Source organism: Panthera leo, chromosome B1 (assembly GCF_018350215.1).
Source record: "Panthera leo isolate Ple1 chromosome B1, P.leo_Ple1_pat1.1, whole genome shotgun sequence".
Taxonomy (NCBI): Eukaryota; Metazoa; Chordata; class Mammalia; order Carnivora; family Felidae; genus Panthera; species Panthera leo.
The window spans coordinates 160,119,051-160,133,482 of record NC_056682.1 but is presented as its reverse complement, the minus strand read 5'-3'; positions in this window follow the sequence as shown (position 1 = coordinate 160,133,482).

Sequence of the window (14,432 nt, the reverse complement as noted above, 5' to 3'; positions counted from 1 at the left end):
AGAACAGTATGGAGTTTCCTCAAAAAATTAAAAATAGAGCTACCCTATGACCCAGCAAATGCTCTACTAGGTATTTATCCAGAGGATATAAAAATGCTTATTCAAAGGGGCACATGCTCCCAAATGTTTATAGTAGCACTATCAACAATGGTCAAATTATGGAAGCAGCCCAAATGTCTAGCAACTGATGAATAGATAAAGAAGATGTGGTACATATATGTGTATGTGTATGTGTACATACACATACACAATGGAATATTACTCGGCAATCAAAAAGAAATCTTGCCATTTGCAACAACGTGGATGAAACTAGAGTGTATTATGCTAAGCAAAATAAGTCAGTCTGAGAAAGACAAATATCATATGACTACATTCATATGTGGAATTTAAGAAACAAAACATGAACATAGGGTAAGGGAAGGAAAAATAAGATAAAAACAGAGAGGGAGGGAAACCACAGAGATTCTTAAATACAGAGAAGAAACTGAGGGTTGCTGGAGAGGTGTTGGGTGAGGGGATGGGCTAAATGGGTGATGGACATTAAGGAAGGCACTTGTTGGGAAGAGTACTGGATGCTATATGTAAGTGATGAATCACTAAATTCTACTCCTGAAACCATTATTACACTATGTGTTAACTAACTTGGATTTTAATATTTAAAAATTACTGTTATAAATAAATAAATAAATAAATAAATAAATAAATAAATAAATATAAAGTCATGTACCCATTTAGTACTTTAGGGCTAAGTAGAGAATGGGAGATATGCCTTTGTTTGAGAAGGAAGGATGAACTAAAAATCTTATTGGATTAATATGCAAATGCCCATGTGAACATTCTGAGGTGAGAGGTTTTAGGTTGGTTTCTTGTGTCCAACATGAGGAGAAATGTAGGAGGTTTGTACTCAGAAATCAAAAAAAAATGTGATCATGGAATTATATGTGTGCATTAATGGAAAATATGTAAAAATAACATGTATAAAACAGTAAAATGAATAGGTGTGATTGTCTGAAATTTTAGAGGATTGGGTTTAATCTCTTTAATGGTTATATATGTTACTATTAATCATTAAAATTTTCTATTTAACTTTCATTGCACAATAAGTTAAATATAGGATGAAAAAATTCTTGCCCAAACTTTTACACTAATTTACTGGGTAACTTTGGGCAAGTGATTTAACATTTTGGGGTCTTGAGAAGCATAATCATGATTTTTTTTTTTGCATTTGATGGATGATTTTAATGATATGTGCAAAAAGGTTTGAGGGTTCTTTTGGAGGAAAGTTTACATTGTTTCATTAGAATTTAACATATCTTGCATCTGCTATAATTTTTTTAAAAGCCTTTTATCTTTGGATTGTGTTTCTGGTCCAACAGCTCTTATTAGGTTACTTCCAAGGCTTTGCCAAACAATAACGAAGCCAATATTGATTCTCTGCAACTCCTTTGAGCTCAGCAGTGACCAGTCAATATTATAGCACTTAGAGAAAGAGAACTTTCTAAAAGGATTTCTAAGTAATGGAATAATATAACATTTAATCCAAAACATTATATGCTCTCATAAGAAAGTTTGTAGACCCTAAAATTTAATTTGAAAAAACATCTTTAAGTAGTGTGTATTAAAATTTACTTATTAAAACTTTACTTGGAATTTTATAAACCAAGTTTACTTTGAATTAACTATAGCTATAAATGTACTACTTCTAACTTGTGCTCATATTAATTCATTTCCATGTTTGTTTATTCAGTAGGCATAGTCTGATGTAAGATTAATCAAACCATAAAATTTATCACAGTCAACAGTTCTGTAAATAGAAAAAAAGGGGGGACAATTAATGGGAGTATAATAGACTAAACACTTTGTTACTGATGAAGCCTAACATGATGTGCCCTTCCCCTAAGGCATCATCCTAAGAATTGTGATTTTACTTCTTACTCAAGATCCCTCTGCCTCATATTGCTCTTCATATAATTTATCAAAACACTCTAGAAATGAATTGAATTATTGCTCATTCTGTATCACAGTAGAATCATTCTGGATCCTGATCACCATCCATCACAGCCCCTGTGCTCTATAAGGATTAGGCAGATGACTATACTAGTCAAACCCACCAGATTCTCTGTCTCTACCAGGAATCTGAATCCTGAGCACAGTGATACTTGGGTGGAATGAAGGCCCTTGGAGTTAAGTCATTCCAATGGTCATACCAAAGAGACCATCCATAAGTGTCTTCTCTAAAGACCCCCAGAGTTGTTCTGGTTTCTATTCCTCCCAAGGTCAGGTGGTTCTGTTTTCCTTTCTTTGATTCTGTGAATCACCCAATACTCTTTCCCATATTGGGGGCAGGGAGTGAAAGGGATCACTTAAGTTGGCTGAAGTTAATTACTGTAGCTTGCAATCAAAGATCCCCAACTGAAGCAGGCCACAACATGTGTACACACAAAATCGAACACCACTATATAAGACAATAAATGATAGATGTCAAGTGACTGATACAGACAGTAAGTGTTATAATAGCTCAGAGGAGCTAGATATATCTGTAGTCTGATAAAGCCAAGGCAAAGCAGATTTTATAAAGGAAATGGGGCATACATCATTGAATTACTGCCACCTGCCCATTGGGCAGCATCCATGAAGATCAGTGACAATATAGCACTGAGCTAAGAGTTCAGACTCTGAAGCTAGAGAGAATTGGGCTCATATCCTGGCTCTGTCTGGCTATATGATCTCGTTCAAGGCAGTTAGCCTCTTTGTGCCTCAGCATCCTTTATTTGTAAACTGGAAATTGCAGTACTCCTATCATAGGTTCATTGTAAGGGTTAAATCACATAACATTTGTAAAATTGTAGAATGTTATTTAGCACAATGCTAATAAGCACTCCATTTTAAAAAGAAATGAATCAATTATGGATTTCTTGGCAATAGTTGAGAAATCAAACTCAGCTGTCTCCAGAATGAATGGCTGAAATGCGGCAACATAATTGGTCTAAGAAGATGACAACACATAAAAGGGATCCATTCCTCATCCCCCTCACCCTACCTCCCTCCACACACGCACACATTTTCTCAGGCTAGAGGGAGTCTCATCAAGGGCTTTGGCTATGAAGCCAGTATCCACTATTAAAAGTCTTAAATAACTAAAATTAATAAATTAACTTAAAAAGTCTAATAACTTGCTAATGTTATTTCATTAGCCTTTAGTTGCCTGTGAGATAAGCATTCTTGTCACTATTACCCATAGGCACGAGTAAAACATCTTCACTCAAACAATCCACACTATCAGCAGAAGATTAAGAAATTGATTTTCATTAATTTGATATTTTCCCTAATTCATAAAGCCCATGTTCCTTTTATACATGGCCCAATAGGACTAAGAAGGCAACTATTTTAATATTTCTTTTCATTAGGAAATCTTTCAGGATTTCCAGACAAAAATTACTTTAGCTTTCCTAAAGAGAAAAACTACTAAATTCTAAGCTCCTTGAGGGAGATGTCTGCCAATGAATACATGCTAGAAGTATGTCCAAGATGAAGTAACTGGTTCTGGCTGGGACACATTAGGGAGCCTTCATAAGTCTTTTTGCTTCTACTCTGCATCATTCTCACAGAAACGTAAATGACATTTTAAAATATGAACAAATCACACGGACTGCCTTTTTTGTACCCTTTGTCCAATTTACTATAGCTATGTAACAAATGACCTCAGACTGCTGTGGGCGGGAGCGGGGCGGCGGGGGGGAACCAGTGTTTATGCTCATGAATTCTGTGTCAGGAATTCAGACAGGACACAGCAGAGATAACTCTGTTCCATGATGTCTGGAAGCTTAGCTGCTGCATTCAGAGGTTGGGGCTGGTATCATCTGAGGACTCATCCTCTCTCCTGACTGGTGGTTGAAGCTGGCTGTTGGTTGAGAGCTTCAGTACGTCTCCACATGGACCCTCCAGGTGATCTTTCTGTCAAGACCAGTTTGTATTTCACCACAGCACAGTAGTTAGGTCCCAATGGAAAGTGTCTAGGGAGGAAGTGGGGTGGGGGGGGCAGAGAGAGAGAGAGTAAAACTGCATTTTTTATGACCTACCTGAAAAAGTCACATGGTTTCATTTCTGTCATACTCTTGGTCAGAGAATGATAAGCCCATGTCTGGACTCGGACTGAGTAACATAAATGGGAGAGTTTCAATCATTTTGTGTTTTTTGTTTGTTTGTTTTTGTTTTGTTTTTACAATTTTATTTTTGACGACGAAATAAGTATCCTCCTGTGATTCTTTTTTTTTTTTGATGAATATAATTTATTGTCAAATTGGCTTACATACAACACCCAGTGCTCATCCCAACAAGTGCCCCCCTCAGTGCCCATCACCCATTTTCCCCTCTCCCCCACACCCCCATCCACCCTGTTTGCTCTCTGTATTTAAGAATCTCTTGTTGTTTGCCTCCCTCCCTCTATGTTCGTAACTACTTTTTCCCCTTCCTTTCCCCCATGGCCTTCTGTTAAGTTTCTCAAGATCCACATACGAGTGAAAACATATGATATCTGTCCTTCTCTGACTGATTTATTTCACTCAGCATAATATCTTCCAGTTCCATCCACATTGCTGCAAATGGCATGATTTCATTCTTTCTCATTGCCAGGTAGTATTCCATTATATACATCAACCACATCTTCTTTATCCATTCATCAGTTGATGGACATTTAGGCTCTTTCCATAATTTGGCTATTGTTGAGAGTGCTGCTATAAACATTGGGGTCCACGTGCCCCTATGCATCAGCACTTCTGTATCAGTCATTTTGTAATAGTGTGTGGATGGGATTCATATTGGTGCAGCTATCTTTTGAAAGTTCCATCTGTCATATTTTTCAATGGCCCCTTGTTGCTCTTAGAAAAATTCAAACTCTCTGAGTAATCTGTGAAGTCCATGTAGTCTGGATCCCCACCTATCTCTCTGAACTTGTCTCCTACCTCTCTCTCTTTCATTTCCTGTACTCCAGTCATACTTTTTTTCTGTTCCATGAGCTGATTAAACTTTTCTTTTACCTCAAATACTCTGATCCCAGATCTTTATAAGCCTGCTTCCTTGACATTCAGATCCCAGCTCATATACCACTCCTCAGAGATGCCTTTCCTGGCCAGCCCTCCTCCTTCCATTATTCTCTGTTGCCTTACCCCATCTCATTTTTTCAGTCACCCATTAGAACCTGAAGTTAAACTATTCACTTATTTGTTTACTGATTTATTTTCTATCTCCCACCTATATTGCCCACTTAGAGCAGGGTTCTTTCCTATCTTACTCACCTTTCTGTCTCCAAGCCTAGAACAAGGAGGCTTGGCATATCACAGATATTCAGCACATATTTGTTGAGGGAACTGAGTGAATAAGAAGGAATGATATTCATGCCGAGTCTTAAAAGACAAGCAAGTGGGTTGGCTTTTAAAAATAATTTCACTGAACTACAACTCACATATCATACAGTTGGTCCATTTATTTATTTTCTATTTTTTGATGTTTATTTTTGAGAGACAGAGAGAGAGAGCACAAGTGTGGTAGGGGAAGAGAGAGGCGGAGTCACAGAATCTGAAGCAGGCTCCAGGCTCTAAGCTGTCAGCACAGAGCCAGACGTGGGGCTCGAACTCACAAGTTGCAAGATCATGACCTGAGCCAAAGTCGGATGCTTAACCAACTGAGCCACCCAGGTGCTCAGAGTTGGTCTATTTAATGTTCACAATGTGAGGCGCCTGGGTGGCTCAGTCTGACTTCGGCTCAGGTCATGATCTAACAGTTCATGAGTCTGAGCCCCACACTGGGCTCTCCGCTGTCAGTGCAGAGCCTGCTTTAGATCTTCTGTCCCTCTTGTTCCCTGCCCCTTCCCCGCTTGTGCTCTCTCTCTCTCTCTCTCTCTCTCTCTCTCTCAAAAAATTAACATTAAAAAAAATAAAGTTTGCAATGCAATGGCTTTAGTATATTCACAGAGTTATACAATCATCACCACCATCTGATTTCAGAACATTTTTATCACCCCAAAATAAATGTCATGCCGATTAGCAGCCATTCTCCATTCTCTCCAATCCCTGGCAACCTCCGATCTACTTTTTCTATATATAGATTTACTTATTCTGGACATTTCAAATCAATAGCATCATACAATATGTGGTCTTTTATGATTGGCTTCTTTCACTTAACAATCTTTTCAAGCTTCATCCATGTTGTAGCATATATCAGAACTTCACTCCTCTTTATTGCCAAATAATATTCTATTTTATAGGCATGCAACGTTTTCTTCATCCATTCATCAGTTGATAAACATTTGAACTGTTTTCACTTTTTAGCTATTGTGGATAATGCTGCTCTGAACACTTGTGCACATGTTTTTGTGTGGTCATATGTTTTCATTTCTCTTGGGTATATTATCTAGGAATGGAATTGTCAGGTCATAATGGTAACTATTTAAAATTAAAATTTAATTTTAGGGGCACCTGGCTGGCTCAGTTGAGTCCAACTTCGGCTCAGGTCATGATCTCACAGTTTGTGGGTTCAAGCCCTGCGTTGGGCTCTGTGCTGACAGCTCAGAGCCTGGAGTCTGCTTCAGATTCTTTGTTTCCCTCTCTCCACCCCTCCCCCACTCATGCTCTGTCTCTGTCTCTCTCAAAAATAAATAAACATTAAAAAATTTTTTTAATTTAAATTTAATTTTAAATTCCAGTATAGTCAGCATATGGTGTAATATTAGTTTCAGGTGTACAATATGGTGATTCAATACTTCCATACATCACCCAGTGCTCATCACAACAAGTGCCCTCCTAAACCCCCATAACCTATTTAACCCATCCCCCCACCCTCTCCCCTCTGGTAACCATCAGTTTGTTCTCTATAGTAAAGAATCTCTTTCTTAGTTTGTCTCTCTCTCTCTCTCTCTCTCTCTCTCTGTCTCTTTTTACCTTTGCTCATTTTTTTATTGTTGTTATTTCTTAAATTCCACAAATGAGTGAAATCATATGGTATTTGTCTTTCTCTGACTGACTTATTTTGCTCAGCATTATACTCTCCAGCTCCACTCGTGTCATTGCAAATGGCAAGATTTTGTTATTTTTTATGTTCAATAATATTCCATTGTATTTATATACCACGTCTTCTTTTTTTTTTTTTTATTTTTAATTTTTTTTCAACGTTTTTTATTTATTTTTGGGACAGAGAGAGACAGAGCATGAACGGGGGAGGGGCAGAGAGAGAGGGAGACACAGAATCGGAAACAGGCTCCAGGCTCCGAGCCATCAGCCCAGAGCCTGACGCAGGGCTCGAACTCACAGACCGCGAGATCGTGACCTGGCTGAAGTCGGACGCTTAACCGACTGCGCCACCCAGGTGCCCCTATACCACGTCTTCTTTATCCATTTATTTATCAGTGGACACCTGGACTACTTCAGTAATTTGACTATTGTAAGTAATATTGCTATAAATATAGTAGTGCATGTATCTCTTTGAATTAGCGTTTTTGCATTTTTGGCTCATTGGATCATACTCTACGTTTAACTTTTTGAGGAACTGTCAAACTGTTTTCCAAAGTGACTGCACTGTTTTACATTCCCACTAGCAATGTATGAGGGGTCCAATTTTTCCACATCCCTGTCAACACTTGTTATTGTCTATCTTTTGGATTATAGCCTGGTAAATGTGAGGTTGTATCTCATTATGGTTTGTCCATGTGGATGTTTATCGATTCCTGATGGATGTTGAGCATCTTTTGAGGTACTTACTGGCTTTTGTATACCTTCTTTAGAGAAATACTTATCCAAATTTTTGCCTATTTTTATTTTTATTAAGTTTATTTATTTATTTTGAGAGAGAGAGAGAAAGAGCAAGTTGGGGAAAGACAGAGAGAGAGAGAGAGAGAGAGAGAGAGAGAAGGAGAGAGAGAGAGAATCCCAAGCAGGCTCCATACCACAGTTTAGAGCCCCATGCAGGACTCGAAACCATGAACCATGAGTCGGATGCTTAACTAAATGAGCCACTCAGGTTCCCCTCTTTTGCCTATTTTTAATTTATCTCTTTATTATTGAGTCATAAGAGTTCTTTATACATCCTGGATATAAGTCCCTTAACAGATATATGATGTGCAAAAATTTTCTCCCATTCTGCAGATTGTCTTTTCACTTTGTTGGTGATATTGTTTATAGCACAAAATATTTTCTTAAAAAAAAAATTTTTTTTATTATTTATTTTTGAGAGACAGTGTGAGCAGGGGAGGGGCAGAAAGAGAGGAAGGCACAGAATCTGAAACAGACTCCAGGCTCCGAGCTGTCAGCACAGAGCCCGATGAGGGGCTCAAACTCACAACCCTCAAGGTCATGACCTGAGCTTAACTGACTGAACCACCCAAGTGCCCCTAGAACAAAATATTTTCTTTTGATAAAGTTCGATTGATCCATGTTTTCTTTTGTCACTTCTGTTTTTGGTGTTGTCTCTAAGAAACCATTGTCTAACAAGCAAATGTTTTTATATTTCAGGAAAATTTGGTGGGAGAGAGATATAACAATGATGAGGGGAAGCCATCTGATAAAGTCATGAGAGAATGAAAGACCCAGGCAGGGTGTTTTCAGAATTCAATGTGTCTCGAGGCAGAAGGAGAGGGTGTTGTTTACAGTGCCCAGAATATGCAGGGATTTTACACAGAGGAGGGGTGGAGATTCAGGAGTCATTACCATGGGGACAGTAGCTGAATTCACAGAAGCCCAGTATACTGAGTAAGAAGGGATGAGCTCTGAGGCTTGAACCCTAGGGGGCACCAACATTTAATGGGATCAGAGAAGAAAAAGCTCACAACAGAGGTTGACCAAAGAAGTGGGAAAAGACTAAAAGATGTTGTGTCACAAGGATCAAGAAAGGAGCAGTTTCCAGAAAGAAAGGTGTGATCAACAGTCAAACTAATGAAATAGTTTCCAATGATGGTTAGTAAGTCAAGGACTGAAAAAGTCTACTGAATTTAGTATTTGGTTGGTCATTGCTGACCTTGGTCAAAGCATTTCAGTGCTTTAGTAGCAGAGAGGAAGCCAGACTGTGGTAGAATTGAGTACAAAATGAGATAAAGGATAGGTTTACAATATAGAAGGACTACTCTTTCCAGAAGCTTGATTATGAAGAAAGGAAGAATAATGGCCCAGACAGGGATCCAGAATCAAAGCTAGGACTTTACTAAAATGATCTTGAGTGGTGCCTGGGTGGCTCAGTGAGATAAGCATCTAACTCTTGATCTCAGCTTAAGTCATGATCTCATCATTTGTGGGTTTGAGCCCCATTGGGCTCTGTGCTGATGGTGCGGAGCCTGCTTGAGATTCTCTCTCCCTCTCTCTCTGCCCCTCCCCTTCTTGTGCACTCTCTCTCTGAAAATAAATAAATAAACTTAAAACTTTTTTTAAATAAAGGAATAAATAAAATAAATAAATAAATAAATAAATAAACTTAAAACTTTTTTTAAATAAAGGAATAAATAAATAAAATAATCTTGAGCTTGTGTACCCATCAGAGTTCTAGGTATTTCAAAAAGAAACTAATTTAATTCATTAAATTATGTGCTTAAAAAATCAATGGAAGGTCCAGGGAGTCATAAGTCAGAGGGCCACCACTGACTTTCATCTTCAAGATCATATCACTACAGTGGCAATCCATGGCTTCCACCACTGCTACCACATAGCTGCCAGCATCATAGCTTTCCTACTCTGAGCTAGTAATAGGGAGGAGACAGGTACAGGTTCAGAAAACCAAGTCACCTGTGGATGCAGGAAGTAGAGGCTTACTCCCTCTAGTAGCAACCTAAACATATCTTGGTTAGAAAGAAAGCTCTAGCTTCTAGACGGCTAGTAGTTTGTAATTAACCTTGAGCACTATGTGTGAAGCACTATGGTAAGAATGTGTTATTCAGTTTAATTCTCACAACAAGCCCACTTAGTGAGGTCAAACAGTTTTCCCAAGGCCACGCTGCTAAGAAATGATGGAGCCACAATTCAAACCCAGGTCCTATTATCAGATGTGCTTCTGTGACCGTGCAAAGAAAGAGATGTCTGCTATCTATCCACTTGGGACACAGCAGGGAAGAGAGGCTCCTATCCTCAACCGGTCTTCCAAGATACTGGTTTGGAATCCTCCAAAATGACCTGGGTTGAACCCCATTACCAGTCCTGGAAAGGAGACATAGTGGGTCTTGTTTCTTATTCTTGCACCAATAATCTATTCACTAGATTGGTATGTCTCTTCCCCATCATAATCAGACTGCCAAAATTATTTCTTTTTTTAATTTAAAAAAGAATCATATTACTGTCTTTTAAAACATTGGTGAATCCAATTGATCAATCACCAGCACATTCCATTTTACCTTAGCACATTAAGATAGCAGAGGCTGTATTGCCTATATGCTGTAACACATCAAAAATAAAATAAGCATGAAAGCTTTAGGAATTACTGGGATGGTATCAGATATTCACATAAAAGCCCAAAAGTCTTGATGAAATGCCTTGTCATCATCCAATCTTCATTATTCAGTATAATATAGCAAGCATTTAAAAGAACACTGTAAATAAATTAATCTTATAATTTAATCTCTGTTCTATTTTAATCAGATGTTAATCCTATCAAGAAAAGCTCAAAAAGTGACTAAGCATCTTAACAAGTTTATATAATAGTAAAGTTTTTCTTAAAGATATTTTATGTAATCTATGTTATTTGATAACTTCCTATTCAATTATTTATTCATTCATCAAGCATTTATTGGTGACCTGCGATGCTACAGAGATGAACTCAAAAACCTCATCGTGTAATGGGAGAGACAGAGAAGTAAAAAGATTCAACCAAACTGCTTGTAGTCATTACCTTTAGGGAAATGAACAAAACAGAGACCAGATCAGAGAAAATACTAGAATTTTCTTGGGGACTTGCACTTTGTAATCTCCTATATTGTTTGAATTTCTCCACTAGCATATACTAGTTGATAATTTTGAAATATGGTAAAATGTAGATGTTAATAAGGTTAATATTATAGAAATTATCAGCATGATTTTTCTCTTTTGCTTTTCCAGTTTACACAAGACACCAGCCAGTCTCAGGAGGAGATTAAGAGATTTGTTACAGAATGAGAACATTGATTGCATACTGGGTGCCAGGCACTGTTCCAAACAATTTACATGTAATGCAGAGGGAAAGATCAGGTTCTGACCTTCAAATAAGATTGTGCAGCCAAACAATAGCTTCAAAAAACAGGTTTTTGGGGCACCTGGGTTAAGCATCTGACTCTCGATTTCAGCTCAGGTCATGATCTCACAGTTCCTGAGATTGAACCCTGGCCGGGGGTGGGGGGGGGCATTGGTGGGGGGTCTGAGCCAACAGCATGGAGCCTGCTTGGGATTCTCTCTCTCTGCCCCTCCCCTGTTTGTGCTCTTTCTCTCCCTCCCTCAAAATAAATAAACATTTAAAACAAAAAACAAAACAAACAAAAAAACAGGTTGTTGAATTGGGAGGGGATGTCCTAAATTCTTTTATTAACCTTCATCCCCCAACCACTAGAAACCAGGCCTGGTCGACTAGACCATTCTTTCCTTGAGTGGAGAAGACATCCTGTTGGGGACCTCTAACTAGTCTGTGGTACAAGGAAGGTGTGTTACTAAAGAAGCGGGGAGGGAAGCCATTCCTCTTCAGCCCCGGAACTGTGGGAGGAAGAGAGCAAGGCAGGCCCAGCACAGTCAGACACTTGTGCTTAGTACGTAGTATGGCACTGGGGAAGACAGCAAGGGCAAAAGGAGTTCCTTCCCTCCCTTTGTCCATCTGAGACTCTGAGAAGAGACCTCATTGCAGGCTGCTTCATGTCTACCCAAGAAGGGCCAGCATGGCCAAGCAGAGAAAAGTCATGAAATTTAATTTCAGAGTAACCTATACTTTCCAGATGTGACTTGGAATATCTGAGAATCTGGCTGGGAATCTCACAGTGCCAGAGAGTTAGGTGAGGGATTGCAGGATGAGATGGGATAAAATGGGAGTCATAGCCAGTCAAAGGATGTAATAGTGGGAGGAGACCAGGGAAGGCAGAGTCAGAAAGAGCCATCAGAAAGAGAGGCAGAAACAGAGAGAAAAAGAGATATCCATGCATCACACCAGCCACAGGCTTCAGCGCAATGCCAGCAATGTCAAGAGCATCTAAGTGGACAAGAGTAGAAGAGGTTCCCAAAGACCAGTGTTCCCCTTAGCCACAAGGTCAGGCAACTCCACACCTCCCCACATGCATACACCCAATTAACATCTTGGAACTGAAAGGGTGGAAAATCCGACAGACTAAGCTTTTATTTTCCAAGACAGACTAACATCACTTTTTAAAGGGAGTGTTTAAATTATTGGATCAAATTAAGTTTAAGCCAGGAAAGGCTAAATGCTCATTGTTTTTACCAGCAGGGAGGAATGGAGGAAAAAGGCTGGATTAGTTAACAAAGGGACTACAACTTCTCCATATTTCGGAAATGTGGTATGAGTTAAGTTCACAATCCTGCTAAACAAATTTGAAAATCAATTATAATACAGAAAATTAAATGCTATGGAAAGAAGCACAGGGTGCTATGGGAGCTCTACACAGGAGAAGTAATTGCTGTATTGGATCAGACCCATAGAGGATCCAGCCCAGGAATTGGTCTTTCCAGTGAAACCTCGAATGCTGAGCACTAGAGTATGGAGCATGCTGATTTTGACTTTGCATTCCATCAACTGGAAAATTGAGGGTATTCCTTGAAATATCACCAGCTTCTCATAATATCCCATTACATATTTGGCATCCATTGATTTCTCCAACGTTTCTTGAACATTTTTATACATTTGCACCATCTCTCAGGGGCTTTTCGTCTCTGTAGAGGATATTTCTGAAACTTCTGTTTGTCATCATCCAATTTTGATGAGTTAGGAAGAATGAGATGAGACAGGTTCTGTGTATCAGAATCTTCCTCTTCAAATAGTTTTTCCCAACCTTGAGGGGAAAAAAAAAGAAGCCAAGGTATACTTATGTTCAAAGTACGTGTGGTTTGCTCAGAATGGCTCAAAATATACATTTTATTTCCTCACATGCAGTTCTTCCTCTTGCCCCTAGAAATAACTTCAGCATGACCCATGACTTTTTTGGTGTCTCTTAAGTAGAATAAGTCCATGGTCAGTAATTAAAATATCTAGTTCCCTGTCATAGACAAAACTTTAAGCATGGCTCAATGGTCAATGTTTTCACCCTTTCCTAGCTTGGGTTTGCTGCAGAGAGAGAAGATAAAGGGAAGTGGTCACTTACTTTCCCCTTTCCTGCCCCCATGTCAATTCGTCCTCTACTCAAACTGCTTAAGAAAGTAGGGGAGGTGAGGGGACAGGAAAGTTCTTACTGACCAGTGTTGCTGTGAGCCAACGTCTGCTCTCTAACCAGTATTAAAACCCCTTTCTTTTTGTTGTGGGTGCTTTGGAAACCCTCCTCCCTTCTTCCCTAGGGCTCTCTAACCTGCAGCTCACTTGTGAAGAGTCAAAGCATCCCTATTCCCAGAGGTCTCTTACTCCTCCACCCTGGAACTGGCACGATCTCCAGCTTTCCTTCCTGCAGACCTTCCTGGACAGGACCCTTTCCTGTGAGGTTATAGTTGTAGACCACAGAAATCCCTCTAGATCATTTAAACAGAAGGGGCCTTCAACCAGGTGGTAGGAGGCTTACAAAAATTGTTTGGAAGGGCTAGAAGAACACGCTCTAGGCAAAGCTTCTAGAAATGGCTCCCACTGCCAGGATCACACCTCCTTTGTGGTCAGGAAAGCTTTCACCAATGCTGCAGGATGCTCCTGAAACTACCTCTGCCACCACCCATCCAAGCCAAACAGGTGCCTCACATTCTGCTGCTCATTCTCCTTCATCCAGTTCCTCATGTGAGTCTCATATGAGTGCAGATGACAGTGGGAATTCCATTCAAGGGAATCCATGAAACACAGCACTCAGCTCTCTAGCCTCCCATACAGGAAGGCACACCAGGAGCCTGGAGCAGATACCAAGGGACGCAATTCACAGGATCTGGTACAGGAGCCAATATCTTTGCTCACGTGAAGCTCATACTTGGTTGTGGGAAAGATACAACAAACTCCGAGAGGGTGTCCTCACCTCAGGATTCTCTCCTTTGCTCAAGGAACTCTATTAAGTGGTTCCTTTAAATCCTCTCTCTCTTGATTTGAGATGAAGAGACAAGATCTCCCAAAATTCTTGGATCATTTTTTACATTCTATTCCATGCTAATAAACCCCTAATTTGGTCTAGGAATAAATCACAGCTGATTCAGGCCTTCTTTGCCAGGGACCACTCTCAGGGTGGGCATGGGACCCAGTTCTGGCCAACAAAGGGAACTCTACTAGGGGATTCTGGGAGACATTTTTCTCTCATATGGGAAAGAGGCCTT